The 15630-nt window shown below is 42.5% G+C and overlaps 1 protein-coding gene across 2 annotated transcripts in view; it reads right to left on the bottom strand.

Moving 5' to 3' along the window:
- Window positions 1-15630, bottom strand: part of ENOX1 (ecto-NOX disulfide-thiol exchanger 1) — a 2146160-nt gene that overhangs the window by 609303 nt on the left and 1521227 nt on the right. The gene's annotated exons all lie outside the window — the stretch shown is intronic.

The raw sequence follows: 15630 nt of genomic DNA, 5'->3' as shown, positions 1-15630 counted from the left end.
GGCTGGCAAAAGGTTTATAGTGTCAGGTTGAAAAGGCAGCTTAAAGCTGCACTAAAGGGTTTAGTGGCAGACCTGAGACATGTTTTAAAAGGCCACTTTAGTGTGTGGCACAATGAGTACGCAGGCACACTAGTAGCATTTAATTTACAGGCCGTAAGTACATGTAGGAACATGTACTAGGGATATATATATATATATATATATATATATATATATATATATATATATATATATATATATATATATATATATATATCCCTAGTATATATATATAAGAGATATATATATATATATATATATATATATATATATATATATATTTATATATAAATGCAATGTACCATACTGGTAGATGCCTAAATTCACTGTACCAAACTGATAGATGGCAGTTGTACCACGCTTTAGGGAGAGAGAACAAGCACTTCACCACTGGTTAGCAGGAAAAAGTACATCGAGTTCTGATACCAAGAAAATCTGATTGAGCAATAGAAGACAAAAATCTGGGGGAGCCCCTGCAAAAAGTGTCAACTCCAACATTGAATTTTAACCATTTGTTGAAGATATCGGTATGAATGTATATAAATTCTGATTTGCTGTGTGTTCAATTCTATGGTACTTTTAAACATAAAAATAAGAAAGTCATATTTATGAATCAAATATCCTTGTTATTTCACTATCAGTAAGAGTGAGTCACTGGACAATGTTTTGACCTATATGCAATAATTGTTATGATCATCACTAGCACAAAAATCCCAGGGAAGCCCATCAAGGGTTTGATCAGTCTACCCTGGCTCTTGGCTGGAAGGGGGGGCCGTGTTGGACTTTGCACTTTCTGCAGGGTCTTCTCCAGACATTTTGCCTTCAGTCCTCCATTCACTGTGAATTTGTTTTTGTTGGCCTTAGGACTCTGTGCACTTTACCAGTGCTAACCAGTGCTAACGTGCTTGTGCTGTCTCCGTTAAACATGGTAAAATTGGCTTTGATTTACTTGCAAGTCTTTATTTAAGTGGAACTACATGTATCCAGGGCATGTAAATGAAATGCATTGAGTGGGACTGCAGCACTTATTGGCTAGTTGGGCTCAGTTACCCCTGCTCTCTGAGGTGACAGATACTGTCGAGCAGATTATCAATAAGGGTGCCGAGTGGTTCAAACAGAGATGAAGGGGAGTAAAACAAGATGGCAGTGTAGGTTCTGATTTGGAATGATTTACCTGACAATATGATTTCTTTATACTTTATTCTTTATCTTAAAATAGAGTGTGACTATAGGGCGATGCTCCCACTTTATCCCTGTCTTGGGAATTGGAATGGTTAGACTCTGTAAGACTTATACATGGGATTGAGCACCATATGGGGACATATAACTCCCCTGGATCACTTTTTTGAGCACCATGGTTGGAATGGGATATATTGAAAATATCACTCACTGATTTCAATTGGTATGTGAGACTCATAGTACAAAAGATTCAAAGATGCAAAATGTAATGATTTGAGATGCATGCTTTTTTGTTTCCTTGGGAATTGCTGAGGTGTTATACTAGCATGTTACAATATAGCCAGAACTATCCGATCCTGTATGTATTATTAGATAATGGGGGGATGCTTATAATTAAGTAGAGACAAGCGATCTGATACCCTGAAGAAGGCCTGTAGACCTAGTTAGGCTAGGAATGGGCCAAAATAAGTTGGCATAGGCAAAGTATCCGTAATATCCTGAAAACTGCACCTCAATATATTGTGTGTTTAAATCTGTCATGGGTACCTTATAATAAAGACTGCAGTGGGCACCCAACAAGACAGTTTTAAACTGCTGTAGCAGATCCCTGATATAGAGGAGATATGACTGTAGAACAACAAAAAACTGCTCCACTCAACATGCTGTTCTGTACCTGAGCATAGTATTGTGCTCTATGATAAAGTGTGCCACTCAAAAGTGGATGAGGACAACCCATAGGATCCTACATCAAAATTGATAAAGGGAATTCCAGACAGGTATATTACCTCTGTACCCTCATAGAGTGTGTGTGTTAGAAACTAAAATATTGACATGGAATATTAACGGCCTCTGCGCTAAAAAGAGGAAGAGATGAATATGCCAATATTTGAAAAATGTTCATTGCAGGTTCGAATATTGCAAGACACCAATTTGACCTTGATGGAATGTAGAGAACTTTTTGCAAACATGGTGTGCAACATTGGAATCAAGGTACAACAGGTGGTTGGCACCAATCAATCAATTAGCTTGAAAAAAGTGGCAAATGTTATCTGGAAGAATGCTGCTTTTAAAACATATCAGATTCTTGGGCCGGTAGATTATTGGAATTCTCACATGTAGACAGGGAACCTTTATATGTGCAGGATATTATGGATCAAACAGTGATGACATAGATCTACTTAATACTCTAGCACTGAATGAACCACACTTTCCTGCCCCTATCCTGATAGGAAGAGACTTTAAAATTATGTTGAATGGGGAGTTACATAGTTCGGCTAAAAGGGGCACCACAAGTAATTCCAAGTTAGGGAAGGTTTTTGGTAACTTAATGCAGGACTATTGAGAGGATTGGAGTGGGGTGGGTGGATTGGGGTGGATTGGATTGGATTAGAGTGGGGTGGACTGGACTGGAGTGGGTGGTGTGGATGCCATTTTGGTGCGGGTAGGATCGATGAACTGGAGTGGAGTGGATTGGATTGTGATAGAGTGAGTGGATTAGATTAGAATGTGGTGGATTGGAGTGAGTGGGGTAGATTGGAAGGGGTGGGATAGATTGGAATGGAGTGGATTTGATTGAAATGGGGTGGATCACAATGGGATGCAGTAGATTGGACTGTGGTGGAGTGTGTTGGATTGGATTGGAGTGGGGTGTGTTAGATAGATTGGAGTGGGGTGGACTGAACAGGGATGGGGTGGACTGGATTGGTGTGACCTGGATTGCAGTACAGTGGATTGAATTGGAATGGGGCAGATTCTTTTGGATTGGAGTGGGTTGTTTGGGATTGAGGTGGGACAGGGTGGAGTGGGGCAGATTGGAGTGGGCCAGATTGAAATAGTTTGGAGCGGGGAAGGATGTTTGGATTGAAGGGGGCAGAGTGTTTTAGATTGGACTGGGACAGATTGGAGTGCGGCCAATTGTTTTGGATTGGAGTGGGGCAGACTATTTTGGATTGGAGTGGGGCAGATTGTTTTTGATTGTAATGGGGCAGATTGAAGTGGGGTGCATTGCAGTGGGAGAGATTGCTTTGGATTGGAGTGGCCAGACTGGAGTGGGGCAGATTGTTTTGGATTGGAGTGGAGCAGATTGGAGTGGTGCAGATTGGATTGGAGCAGACTGGAATGGAGCAGATTGGATTGGGGCAAATTGTATTAGGGTAGATTTGAGTGGGGTTAATTGGGTTGGTGTGGGGATGATTGATGGGAGAGGGGTGGACAGGAGTAGGATGAATTGGGATGGAGTGGGGTGAACTGGGATGTAATGTGGTGGATTGGATTGGGGTGAGGTGGATTGGATTGGAGTTGGGCGCATTGTTTTGGATTGAATTGGGGCAGATTCGATTAGAGCCTATTGGAGTGGGACAGATTGTTCTGGATTGGAGTGGGAAATATTGGAGTGGGGGATTTGAGTGGGACAGATTGTGTTGGATTAGAGTGAGGAAGATGGGAGTGGGGAGGATTGGAGTGGGGCTGGTCGTTTTGGATTAAAGTGAGGCAGGTTGGAGTGGGGCAGATTATTTGGATTGGAGTAAGGCAGATTGTTTTGGATTGCAGTGGGGCAAATTGGAATAAGGTAGATGGGAGTCGGGCATTATGTTTAGACAGCAGTGGGGCATATTGTTTTGGACTGGAGTGGGGCAGATTGTTCCAGAGTTGTGCAGACTATTTTTGATTACAGTGGGGCGAATTGTAGTGGGCAGATTAGATTGGAGTGGGCTGGGAGGACTTGAGTGGGGCGGGCTAGACTGGATTGGGGTGAGTGGTTTGGATTGGTGTGGGGTAAAGTGGGGTGGAATGTGGTGGGGCAGATTGGAGTGGGGTGGATTGGGGTGATTTGCATGATTATGTGTTAAATCATCTTTTAATAAACTGCACATAATAAAAAAAACAATGTTGCATTGCAATATTTAGAACAAGATAATTATCATCTATTGAGGAGAGCGCCCACGTAAAACAGGAGTGGAAAGTGAGAAAAGGCGAGTGGCAAAATAAAAGAAAATTAGTTTTACAAAAAAAAACTTGGCAACTTTGTTTGTCCTGCTGGGCACATTTTTGCCAGTCACAAGCCTTCTGTTTGCAGGGCACTACAAGGTAAAAAGAACAAAATAGTACCCCGATCACATCAGGAGCAGTGGATGAGCACTGATTAAGTTGAATCAATGCGTACTTGGTCCATGTGCCACAAGAGGAATGGAAATTATGCCAAGCCAGAAGTGGACGAATTACGAGGCTCTGAAGGAGAGTGCCATGCAAGCAAACAAATGGTAAGCGACAGGCAGGCTCCAAGCCCTTTACTGTGCACAACAGAGTTTTGCCTGCAAGACGCATGCACTAGGGCATACACTCGCAGACTCGCCCCTAAAAACTGAGGAGGAGAATTTGAAGATCCTGCTGTATCCCTGGAAAAGATACTTGCCAATCACGGAGCAGCCTAATTTATGGCAAGTATCTCTGAATGTTCTATATTCTACAGTGAAATCTTCCACCCCAAAGAAGAACCATTTTATAGTTTGCAAAGGATCTAGCTGACACTGAAAAAGATGACAATGTTCACTACACGTGAAGTGCCCAGGCGCCGAGAAAAGAGTGCCATCAACGTGCATGTATTTGAAAGCAGTCCCAACGTAAAAAAATCTCTGGCATGAAGTAAATTGCATAAATTCAGAAATGCTGTCAGTGAAGGTTGAGGTAAACCCATATTTGATTATTTTTGGTGTAGACCATGAAGTTTAATGTTTTCATCTCGTCGGCCTTAAAGAAGTGCATTTTTTTCGTGATACTCATTGCTAGGCAGAAGATTTGTGTAAATTAATTTAAATCAGAGCCCCCAGACTCCTAAAATTGCCTAAAGGTTGTGGATAGAGTGTGCATGATGTATTTATAGTGCCAGCATCATAGCAGGACTGCTGACATATGAGTTATGATCCTGCTTCTTGACAAGGAGGTTTGATAAACAAAGTAAGGGACGTCCAATGAATAAGACAAATTTGTAATAGAGGGTGAGTTTTGGGAATGCCATCTCTGGTCCCATGCAGCATAATAATTAAGGCCCTTCTCGGGGGGGCAATTACAGCCGGAAGGTGAATGAGGACAAAAAAAAGACAAGGTTTGCATTGACATTTGACCAAATGACATACCAGTACTCTTCTTCCAGCATAACCATGCACACAATAGCTATAAGCTAAGTGGAGGTAGTACTTACTAATCGCTATGCTTTAATTCGTAGTGGGAGCAGTCCTAGCAATATTAGTACTTTTCGTAGCAGTTGTACCAGAAGTAGTATAATTGTAATGAGCAATCATAGTAGTGTTGACAGTACTTTGATTGTTACTTGTAGCAGTAATGGTATTTGCAGCAGCATTCATAATAATAGTAATACTAGTAGTAGTTTGAGCAGTACTTGCAGGTGCATAATTACTAGCAGCTGTCATGTTTGTAGTAGCAGAGCTAGCAGTAGTCTGAATTGACTTGATGTGATGAATCTTTTACTGTTACCATACACTTTATATTTAAAGGAAATAAATGAAAATTATTCAATAAGTTTGCAGGAGAAAATGTAAATTATATGAAAAACGCATCCATACAAAAATGCAGTTCAATTTCCGATCGTGTTTAGAATTTTACATTGTTATACAGGAAAATGTAGCACAAGTTCTGCCTTTAATATCTGCATTTGGCTCACATGAGTAAGCCAGTGTGGTGAACAAGGCAATTATTGATATTTTTCGTATTTTCATATTTATTTTTGTGGACTGAATTCAGTTAGGCTGCAGACATTTTGATTTTGTGCCTTTGAATGCATCAGAATTCAGGAGGAGAGTTGTAAGTAATTTGCTGTTCACTAAGTGCTGAATCAAAGCAGTACCCCTGGACTTTAAACCTGACTCAGGAAAAAGGAGTTGTGCTCCCGATACTAATAGTGCAGTCTAGGGCATGATACGCCACTATGTGATGCTCTAAACTTTGAGGTTTCAGTACTTCACTGCAGGAAACCACTGGCCCGTTGATATGTTGTATTACTGGAAAATGGATGTAAGCAGAAGAAACAGTACAAGGTAGTTTACTAATTGTAGAGCCATAATGTGAGGATACAGCCATCCTGTGAGCATGACACTGCACAGCACAACTGACCCGTAGGCGGTCTTAGAGACAGGGATGATGAAGAGCACTGATACATGCATTAATGAGAACATGCAAGCATTTGAGAAGTATGTGATCTTTATGAGGGGCCGCTAACTTGTGAGAATATTACAAAGTATATTATATCTGCTGCCTACAACCTTTTGGGTGGGGACTACATTGCAATTTATTTCCACCATTCATGTTGGCTGCAAGGATGAGGTTTGTGGTTGTGCACTGGCTGGTATAGACTGAAATACTGGGGCTGTGCCAGAACTGTGACGGATGAAACTGGTGACATTAAGTGGACCTTATGTCTCACTGGAAGAAATGATTCCTCTGGATGAATTAAGTAAAAAAATTATTCTTGTGATGGAAACAGCAAAGGCCAACTTATTACATGTTGACTGTCCACCAACTACCAGAACCCTTCCATAAACTTAATTGGAAGTGCCCATAAAACACTCTTTGACTAGAAAGTTTTGCTGACTCCCAAATCAATACATTGATGAGTGCTGTCGATCTGTAAATCTCTTTAAGCTCTGCAAAATATTTCCCAAACTCCACTTAGACCACCTGGTGAAGCTAACAAGAGCTCTTGTTATGGAATATCTTGGCTATTGTAAGATTGGCCTTCTCAAGAAATGCATTACTAGGTATTACTAGGCAGTTAAGTCTACAGAAATAAGCACACATAAGCAGTAAGTGCCTTGAAAACACTTCATTATGTTCAGGTGGACACAAAGATCAAGTTCAAGGGTGCCTGCTGAGTTCATAAAGGCTACTGGGGCACAGGCACAGAATTACTGTAGAAAACGGCACTACTCTATGTCTCAGCTAGAGACCTTCACTTAGCGGCTAAACAACTGACCACCCAATCCACTGTTAAAAGGTCGAACCATAGTTGAGTAATTACGGCCCTCATTATAAGATAGGTGGCAAATGCCACCTACCGCCATGGCGACGGCTGCCAACATACCGTCGCCGTGGCTACCGGCCCTCCACCGAATTATGACCGTAGCTGGAATTCCGCCAGAAGGCTTGCGGAATTCCAGCTACGCTCATGGCGGCTGATGGCAGTAAAGTAGCGCTGCTGCCAGCAGCAGCTCCTCACCAGCAAACTGCCACCGACTGTATCGTGAGCCATGATACGGCCTTGCAGTGTTTTGCTGGTGGACGCTGCTGCTGGCAGCAGAACCGCATCCTGTCTTCTGCCGGAGGACCCCCTGCAAGCAGGTAAGTCGGGTTCTCCGACAGGAGAGGGGGTTGGGAGTGTTGTGGGGTTGTGTGTGACTGTGTTTGAATGCGTGCATGTGGGTGTAATGCATGTGTGCATGAATGGGTGTGTGTATATGTGCATGTTGTGTTGTGTGATTGTGTGTGTGCCTGAATGTATGTTAGTTAGTGTTGCTGTATGTGTGTATGAATGTATGCATGCATGTGTGAATGTGGGAACGTGTATGTGTATGGGTGTGTATGTATGTGCATGTATTTGTGTATATGTCGGGGGTTGGGAGGGGGAGGACCTTGGCAGTAGGCGGGGTCAAAATGCCATGGGCGGCCTAGTGACAGCCGCTGGGCTGGAGACTGTAGTCTCCAGCCTGGCAGTCATTACCGCCGTGTCAGTCAGTGTGTTACCTTGGCGGTTTGGCTTTGGCCAAACCGCCAATGTCATAATAGTGGTGGTATGTACCGGGAAGCCTGTTGGCGGTACTACCGCCACTATTACACCGACCGCCGGAGTCGTAATGACCCCCTAAGTGTTGCACAGAAGAAGAGGATACCATGTTGCATTGTAACTGTAAATACAGTACAACCCACTGTGCCTAAGAGGCAATAGATTGACACTATCATGTTTTCAGTCTTTGTTTAAACTTTAAATAATCTTCAGTAGCTCAAACAGTATCTGTGAAAGAGCCCAACATTCTGGGAATAATGTAGGCGAAAGAATGATTACTTTTTTGGGAAAGGGAGAATAAGTGAATTCTCAGAAGCCATTGGGCTTCTGATTAAGCAGATCCATATTGTAATATACCAAACATGCTTTAAGGCCAAAAAAGCAGGGACCTGAAATATAGATGGTCTTACATATTGAATATCGCTTTAAAGTGGATACTCTGCTCCATTGGTAACCAGTGTGAAGATTGGAGCCATGCACAGGTGCACTCAGGGAAAACAGAGCATTGGGAATAGACAAGCAACATAATTTTGCACTTTTTGCACCTTGGATATCGCACATTCTGATAGGCCTATAAAGCTACAATGAGATAAATGCATTCAACAATGTTACATCTAGAGGAAAGATATGAAAGTGGGCTTTTAAATATTGGAAGATGTTAAAAACAGCTCCTGGCCACTCTTCTGCTTGGTGCAGGTACAGGATCATAGAGAGATTAAAATAGGCAATTATTCTAAGTTGCTGACCTAATTGCCCGGGGCCGGCACATTACAATGAGAACATTCCAGGAGCTAACAACCATAGAACCTAAGTTGATGAGAAATCATGCATGCGACATCGGATGGTGCTGGGACCTACTCTGGCTGGTGGCCCATTTCATATAATAACTGATGTATCTGAGGGAACGGTAGATAACTGTTCCTGAATGATTAAATATTAATGAGCTTTTGTGCATTGCGCTTTTGGGGAATGATCTAATAGTACTATAATGAAATTCGTAGCCAGTTGTCAGGCAGAAGTTCAATGTGATCAAGTTGAATCAAGGGAAATTCCATTTTCCAAACTGTTAAATACACTGAGCTTGACAACAGACACAATATAAATCACAATATATATATATATATGTGTTGCTTGAAATTTGTAACCATAATGTATCAACATCCCAACTCAAAAGCTGACTTAGTAATGCTTAAAGGGGGCAGACATGGTAAACACTTTAGATTGTACAACAGAACTTAAAAACACACTGACTTCATTATTGAAACACTTACATTATCTAATGCCTTTTTGAGTTACCATTGGCCCACCAGTTGGTACACTGTTGGACATGCCAGCCTTACCTCCAAACTAATTGCCTTACTCCTCCATTTTTGCTGATCTTGCTTTTGTTGGACTAAGGACTCTGTGCCCTTTACCACCACTAACCAGTGCTAAATTGTGTGTGCTCTGTCCTTTAAACATGGTGAAATTGTCCTACACCAAATCAACATGTTTAATTTACTTGCAAGTCCCCAGTAAAATGGTACCACATGTGTAGAGGGCCTGTAAATTAAATGCTACTACTGGGACTGCAGAACGTATTGTGTCACCCACTTACATAGCCTTTTAAAACAGGTTTCAGGCCTGCCATTGAAGCCTATGTGTGCAGTTTCAAACTGCCATTTTGAGCTTGCAAAATAAAACTTTTTGCCAAGCCTACACCTTCCTTTTGGAATATATATGTCACCCCTAGAGAAGGTCCTAAACAGCCCATAGTGCAATATATTTAAAAGGTTGGACATGTACTTTTCACTTTTACATGTCCTGGTAGTGAAAAACTCTTTTTCACTACTGCAACTGCCCACCTCTTCCATAGGATGACATTGAGTTAACTTATTACATCAAATAAGTGATAACTTTCAATTGGGAGCAGGTAGGAAGGGTGAGTACCCCTGTCTAAAGAATTGTAATTTAAAACTCTCTTTAATGGTAAAGTCAGAGTGTAAGTCACAGTTCTGAAAATGAAACTTTTAGAAGGTTAACTTTTTCTTGTCCCAAACATTTAGTGCCTGTATCCTGGGTTAAAGAATTAGGTGTAGCTGACAGTTGGTTTTTGTGTATTGCTTCTAGTCAGTGAAGCAAAGTGGAATAGTAGCTGGCAGGATGGGCCATTTCTGGCTTGATGAGGGGGAATTGTCACCTAGCCTAGCTCAGCCTAGCTTATCACCCTTGCACATCATAAAGGCTCTTCTCATCACATTCACAAAGGTCACAAAGGGGGTTGACACTACTCTTTTGTGACCCCGGGCAAGCCGGGGTCAAGGCAGGAAAGCTAGAAATTCCAAACACCTCTGAGGGTGGAAAACTCCAGAAACTTCTTCTACTTCAGAGTGGGCACCAGATGTTAATAGTGGACCCTGATAACCAATTTTTCAGTAAATCGTTGGAACTGTGGAAGACTCAGAAGAACTGCTGTGCTGCTCTGCAAGAAGGACTGCTACTCTGCTGCCATGATGCCCTGCTGCCTAAGTAAGAGGGCTGAACCTGATCTTCATCCCAGGACCACCAGAGTGACTCCAAGGGCTAGCTGGCTGGCCTCCTGATCAGACCCTCAGAGACAGAAAACAATCCAACCATCTTGAACCCAGCATGTGGACTCTACTTGCTGTGAGTCTTCTCCCCCTAGTGGTGCCACCCCAGTCCTGGGCCTTTGGAAGTGGGCCTAAATGTACTCTGCCAGCCCAGCTGTGGTCCTGTGAGCAGAACTGATGGGGGGAAGTGCATCTCCTTGCAACTACTTCGGAATCACAGGAGAGCGACGCATACTGGATGCCAGGCTTCCCACTGCAGCCCCAGTCTCCTCAGAACCGCTGCTGTGCTATGCATCCTTGATGTAGGCCTTCGCATCGCAAGCCACTCATCAGTGGCCTCCTCAACAACTATACAGGACTCCACATTGCAGCATTGAAGCTCCTCGTAACTGCAGCTGCATGGTGCATCCTCGATGTGGGATCTCACAACGCTCCGCACACCAAGCTACCCTCCATGGAAAGAATTGCAGAGGCCTGCTGTTTTCTCCTATGTACACTATTCAAAAGTAGGCCACGTAGGCAGCTACTTTAGGCCAATGCCTTTGGCCAAAGTTGTCATCAAAATACAAAATTGATGGTACTTGGTTCTAGTTGTGGAACAGTACACCCTTTGTGTGGGCATACCATCAAGGAAATGAAGCCCAACACACTAGGCTTTGCAGTGATGGTAAATAAGGTGTGTCCTACAGGCAGGAATTCCTGGTGGTGGAAGACTTCACCTACTACTACCAAAATGTAGTTAACTGCTTGGACCACATTATAGGCACTGTCCGGAAAGTCTCAGATCTGCACAGTACTCACTGTCCTCCTTCCTAGTCCAGTGAGCACAGAAGATGATTAAGGTAACAGTTGCTTGTTCTGGTGAACAAGTTTGCCTTTAAGATAGACAATAGAGTTTTGAAGGGTGCAATTTCTCACATAACATTTAATTTGAGGGGGTCAGCAATTAACCCATGTGCCAAACCTTTACTTAATAAACAATGTACCCAGTTAGCCATATGAAGTTTGTAAGATCCATCTACTCCACTGAATTTACTCAAAGAGGGAATTTAAGAAAAGTAACTAATTAGAAGACAGTTCACCAATCCACCATGTTTTTCAGCTGGGGTTTGGTTTATATAAGTAGTGCAATAGCGGTCAAACATCCTTACCAATTTTTAAAGTTAGTTTCAGTGTAGTCCATGTGTATGAAACATGGTTGCCAGATAACAGGTAAAATCTGCTTTACTTATGTTATCTTTCTTCAGTCACAGGTTTAAAACCTCAACAGAGGTCAGATTTTGATTTGTTAACAAGTGAAAAAGTAGCATTTGTGAATTGATCACTTGTGCACAGAGTACTAGAAAGTCCTGTCAGGACCACAAACTATTCCTGCAAACCTTGGGTTACCTAGGCAAGAACATGTCCTCATTGCAATGGAATCCCTGTTTTGTGTTTTTTCTGGGCAGGTGACCATCTTTCATAGTCATATCTCCATATATAGAGTCACTGCTGATCACAATGCAGTAGAAATCCATATTCACACACTTATTATTCATTAGATAGGACAACTTTTCTTGATTATGGCATTATCAGTTAACCCATATGCTGACAATTTAAATAAAGGTGTGTGCACATTTAATTGGCTTTGTAGAATAATGATGTGCTGCCACAGCAATATGGTGTGCTTGTCAGTGTTAATTGATTCCATCCACTCAGTCAAAGGGCTGTTCTGCCAGGAACAGAGGATCACAGGAGAAAGATATCTACAAATGAAAACTATTTGCATAATAATGTACAGGAAAAAGCACATTCACAGGAGAATTACTTGACTGTAGTGCTCTGGTATGAGCACAATGAGGGCGGAAGAAATATGCCACATTACTCAACACTTCATGAAAACTAGCTACATTGTAATACGACATGGGTGGGAGATTATATATTTCATTACTACAGCCGAAAAGAAAGCATCACAGCAAAATGCTGGGAAGGTGCAGTAGAATATTTGTGAAAGAGTTCTATCCAAGGAGAAGGGCAAGGTCATCTGGGGTGCTATGGTAGTAGGGCAGACTTATGTGGACACCAGAGGCCTTGTTGATTTCATACTCTGAGGAAATGCCTCTTTTTGAATGTTCACCCGCACATTCGTGGACTGATGAGTCTGTTTTTGGACTCTGAGAGTGCACTGAGGCCTGCTAACCAGACCTCAGTTCCAGTGTTTTAACCGCATACAAATTTAATGTTGAATTTGATACACCCAAATAGCAAGGCCTGGCATACTTAAAAGTCTCTAGTATAAGGTAACCAGGGTACCCAGGGCATGTAAGACAGAGTATCCACTCAGGGCTGCAGCACTGTTTGTGCCACCCTCCATGTGACAAGGTACAAGGTGGCTCCCAGCCCACTGCACATTAAAAGGACAGTGCTTCCACTGCAAGTTTGACTTTGCCATTGAAACCAATGTCAAATCCATCCTATCCCTTAACATTATATGTACGTCTCCCCTAATGAAAGCCTATGACAGGGAGCACTATTTTTTTAAGTAGTATATATGTTTTATGATATGCCTTAGCAGCAACAATTCCAAATTGTTGTTTTGCTGTGGTTAAAGTTGGTAGCCCCATTGGCTAATGCAGAGTTACCTGATGGCATACCAACCTGGCTAACTTTTGACTGGGACTACCAAATTGTGTACGGTATGCACAGTTCAAAATTAATGTCACCATTAAAGGTAGAGAACTTTTAAAACGTTGCTACTCTGTGTTCTGCTCGTCCAGTAGCCTCACAAAGGCATGCACACACAGACAGCTTTCTGATCACCTGGGGAGATGTGTAAACGACTCCCAGGCTCAGGAACAAAGGCAGTGCTGCAGCAGCAACGTGTCATCTCCTCTGCCAGGACGGTCACTCGGGGGCGGAGGGGAGGTGGGGATAGCCCACAGCCGTGCTTCAAAGGGGGTGCCGCCTTTGATGGACTGCCTGGCAAAACACCCCTGAGCATTATGCCTTCTGTTCTTGTAGACAACTTGGAGAGAGGGCCAGGGAGGGGGAACTTGCCCGCAAACGTGTTTTATCATTAGTATATTGCCTTCAGGTAGGCACACCTCTAGGGCGGGTTACTTTGCTCCTCACGACCTAGGTGGGGTCGTGTCATTTTGAAGGGGGAAGAATGTGGCATTCTGGGATAGCCAGATGCCACACCTCACAGGAACTTCATCACTAGGAGGAGATCGACATCATGATGAAAATATATCTAGAAAATGAATGAATAACTGAAAACGAGCCAGACTTTCTTATAGAAAAAGAACCAAAGACACCATATTTCTATATACTTCCAGAAGTCCATAAAAATATACACTCACTGCCAGGATGCCCCATAGTGTCGGAGATAGGTTCAGCATTAGAACCGTTGTCACAATTCAGTGGTGAGCCAAATACCTTCATATTTGAAGGATACAAAGACCTCTTAAATAAACGTAGAGACATGACATTTGAGCCAGAACTTTTACTCAAGCTAGACGTGGAATCATTATACACTCACATACCACAGGAATCCACACTAGAGGTGATTGAACAAATATTAAAACACAGACAAGGAAATGAGATGACACCTCACGACTTCATACTAGACTGCACATATATGTGCTTGAGTATGAAGGAGATTTTTTCCTACAAACACATGGTACCTCGATGGGCAGTTCCTTTGCTCCGAGTCCAGCCTGCCTGTATGTGCCTAATTGGAAACCAAGTTCATATACAGTGATGACAACCCATTTCTGAACAGTATGAGACGGTGGAAGAGATACATTGACGACATCTTGATTATATGGAGGGGCACCAAGGAGGAGGCAATTGAGTTCAATACATGGGTAAGTAGCCTTGATCCCTTCATAAGATTCACAACGAGTGTCAGTAAGATGGAGATACCATTCTTATATCAACAAAAAGAGGGATCGGGAGGATTAAAGGTCCAGTGTACATACTCCCAATACGTGCAATCAATAACAAAAGTACACTGTTCCTAACTCTAGGGTGAACAGTTAAAGTTTAGGAGCTAAAAACCCTCACACACCCGAAAGGGTGTCATGCTTCATCATCGGGAAGCTCCTCGTCAGACCGGCTGGTGCAATGTCTGACGGGCTCCCCTTTCGGGGGCTCTTTGCCGGAGATCTTTTTAATATGTGGTGGCTGCCGTTGATTTATGAAGGTCAGACACTCTGAATGGCAGGAGAGTGATCAAATTAAGATTGATTAGAAACCCCTGAACTTGTTCTGTTTTAATATCTATCCAGAGGGGTTGCGATCAAGATTAAAAACATAATAAAGTGGGGAATGAGAATGATGCTCAACCACTTTAGAAAGCCTGGAGTACTGGGAAATTGTCACCTATCTCCTAGGGTATGGTCAACATGTTTCGCGTAATATTGGTCGTGAAAGATCCTCTAACGCTTCATCAGGACCTACAGCAAACTAGACTTCTCCTGGCTGTGTACAAAAGAAAACACTATCTAATTACGTGTATGAGAGATAAATAGCAGTCACTTACAGCATTTCTGTGAACTGTCTCGTAAACAAAAAGGTCGCCCCGCCCTCTGCTTTTGGGGGGCCCCTTAGGGGGTAGCACGATCCAGCCTATAGCTTTTTTATATAGGCGTCCTCAATTCGAGACACCTACCCACCGTCGTGCTCGCCCTGAAGACAGTTTTTAGCTCCTAAACTTTAACTGTTCACCCTAGAGTTAGGAACAGTGTACTTTTGTTATTGATACCATTCTTATGCCTGGAGATATGTCCAGAGGATGGGATCTTAAAAACAGAGGTTCATTATGAACCCAGAGAGAGGGATAGTCTTTTACGTTTTGAGAACTTTCAGCCTATCCCTAAAGCAGGCCCTATCCATCGGACAATTCTTGTGATTACAACAAAATTGTACTGAGGTGAGCGTTTACCAGGAACACACTAAGAAACTAAGCAATAAACTTATAGAAAAAACTACTCTGAAAAATCATTTCTAGAGCTAGGGAAAGAGCTAGGAATAATGATACAGAAGCCCTTCTTAGCACTTACATAA

Source organism: Pleurodeles waltl, chromosome 8 (assembly GCF_031143425.1).
Source record: "Pleurodeles waltl isolate 20211129_DDA chromosome 8, aPleWal1.hap1.20221129, whole genome shotgun sequence".
NCBI lineage: Eukaryota > Metazoa > Chordata > Amphibia > Caudata > Salamandridae > Pleurodeles > Pleurodeles waltl.
This window is presented reverse-complemented; position numbering and strand designations above follow the sequence as displayed.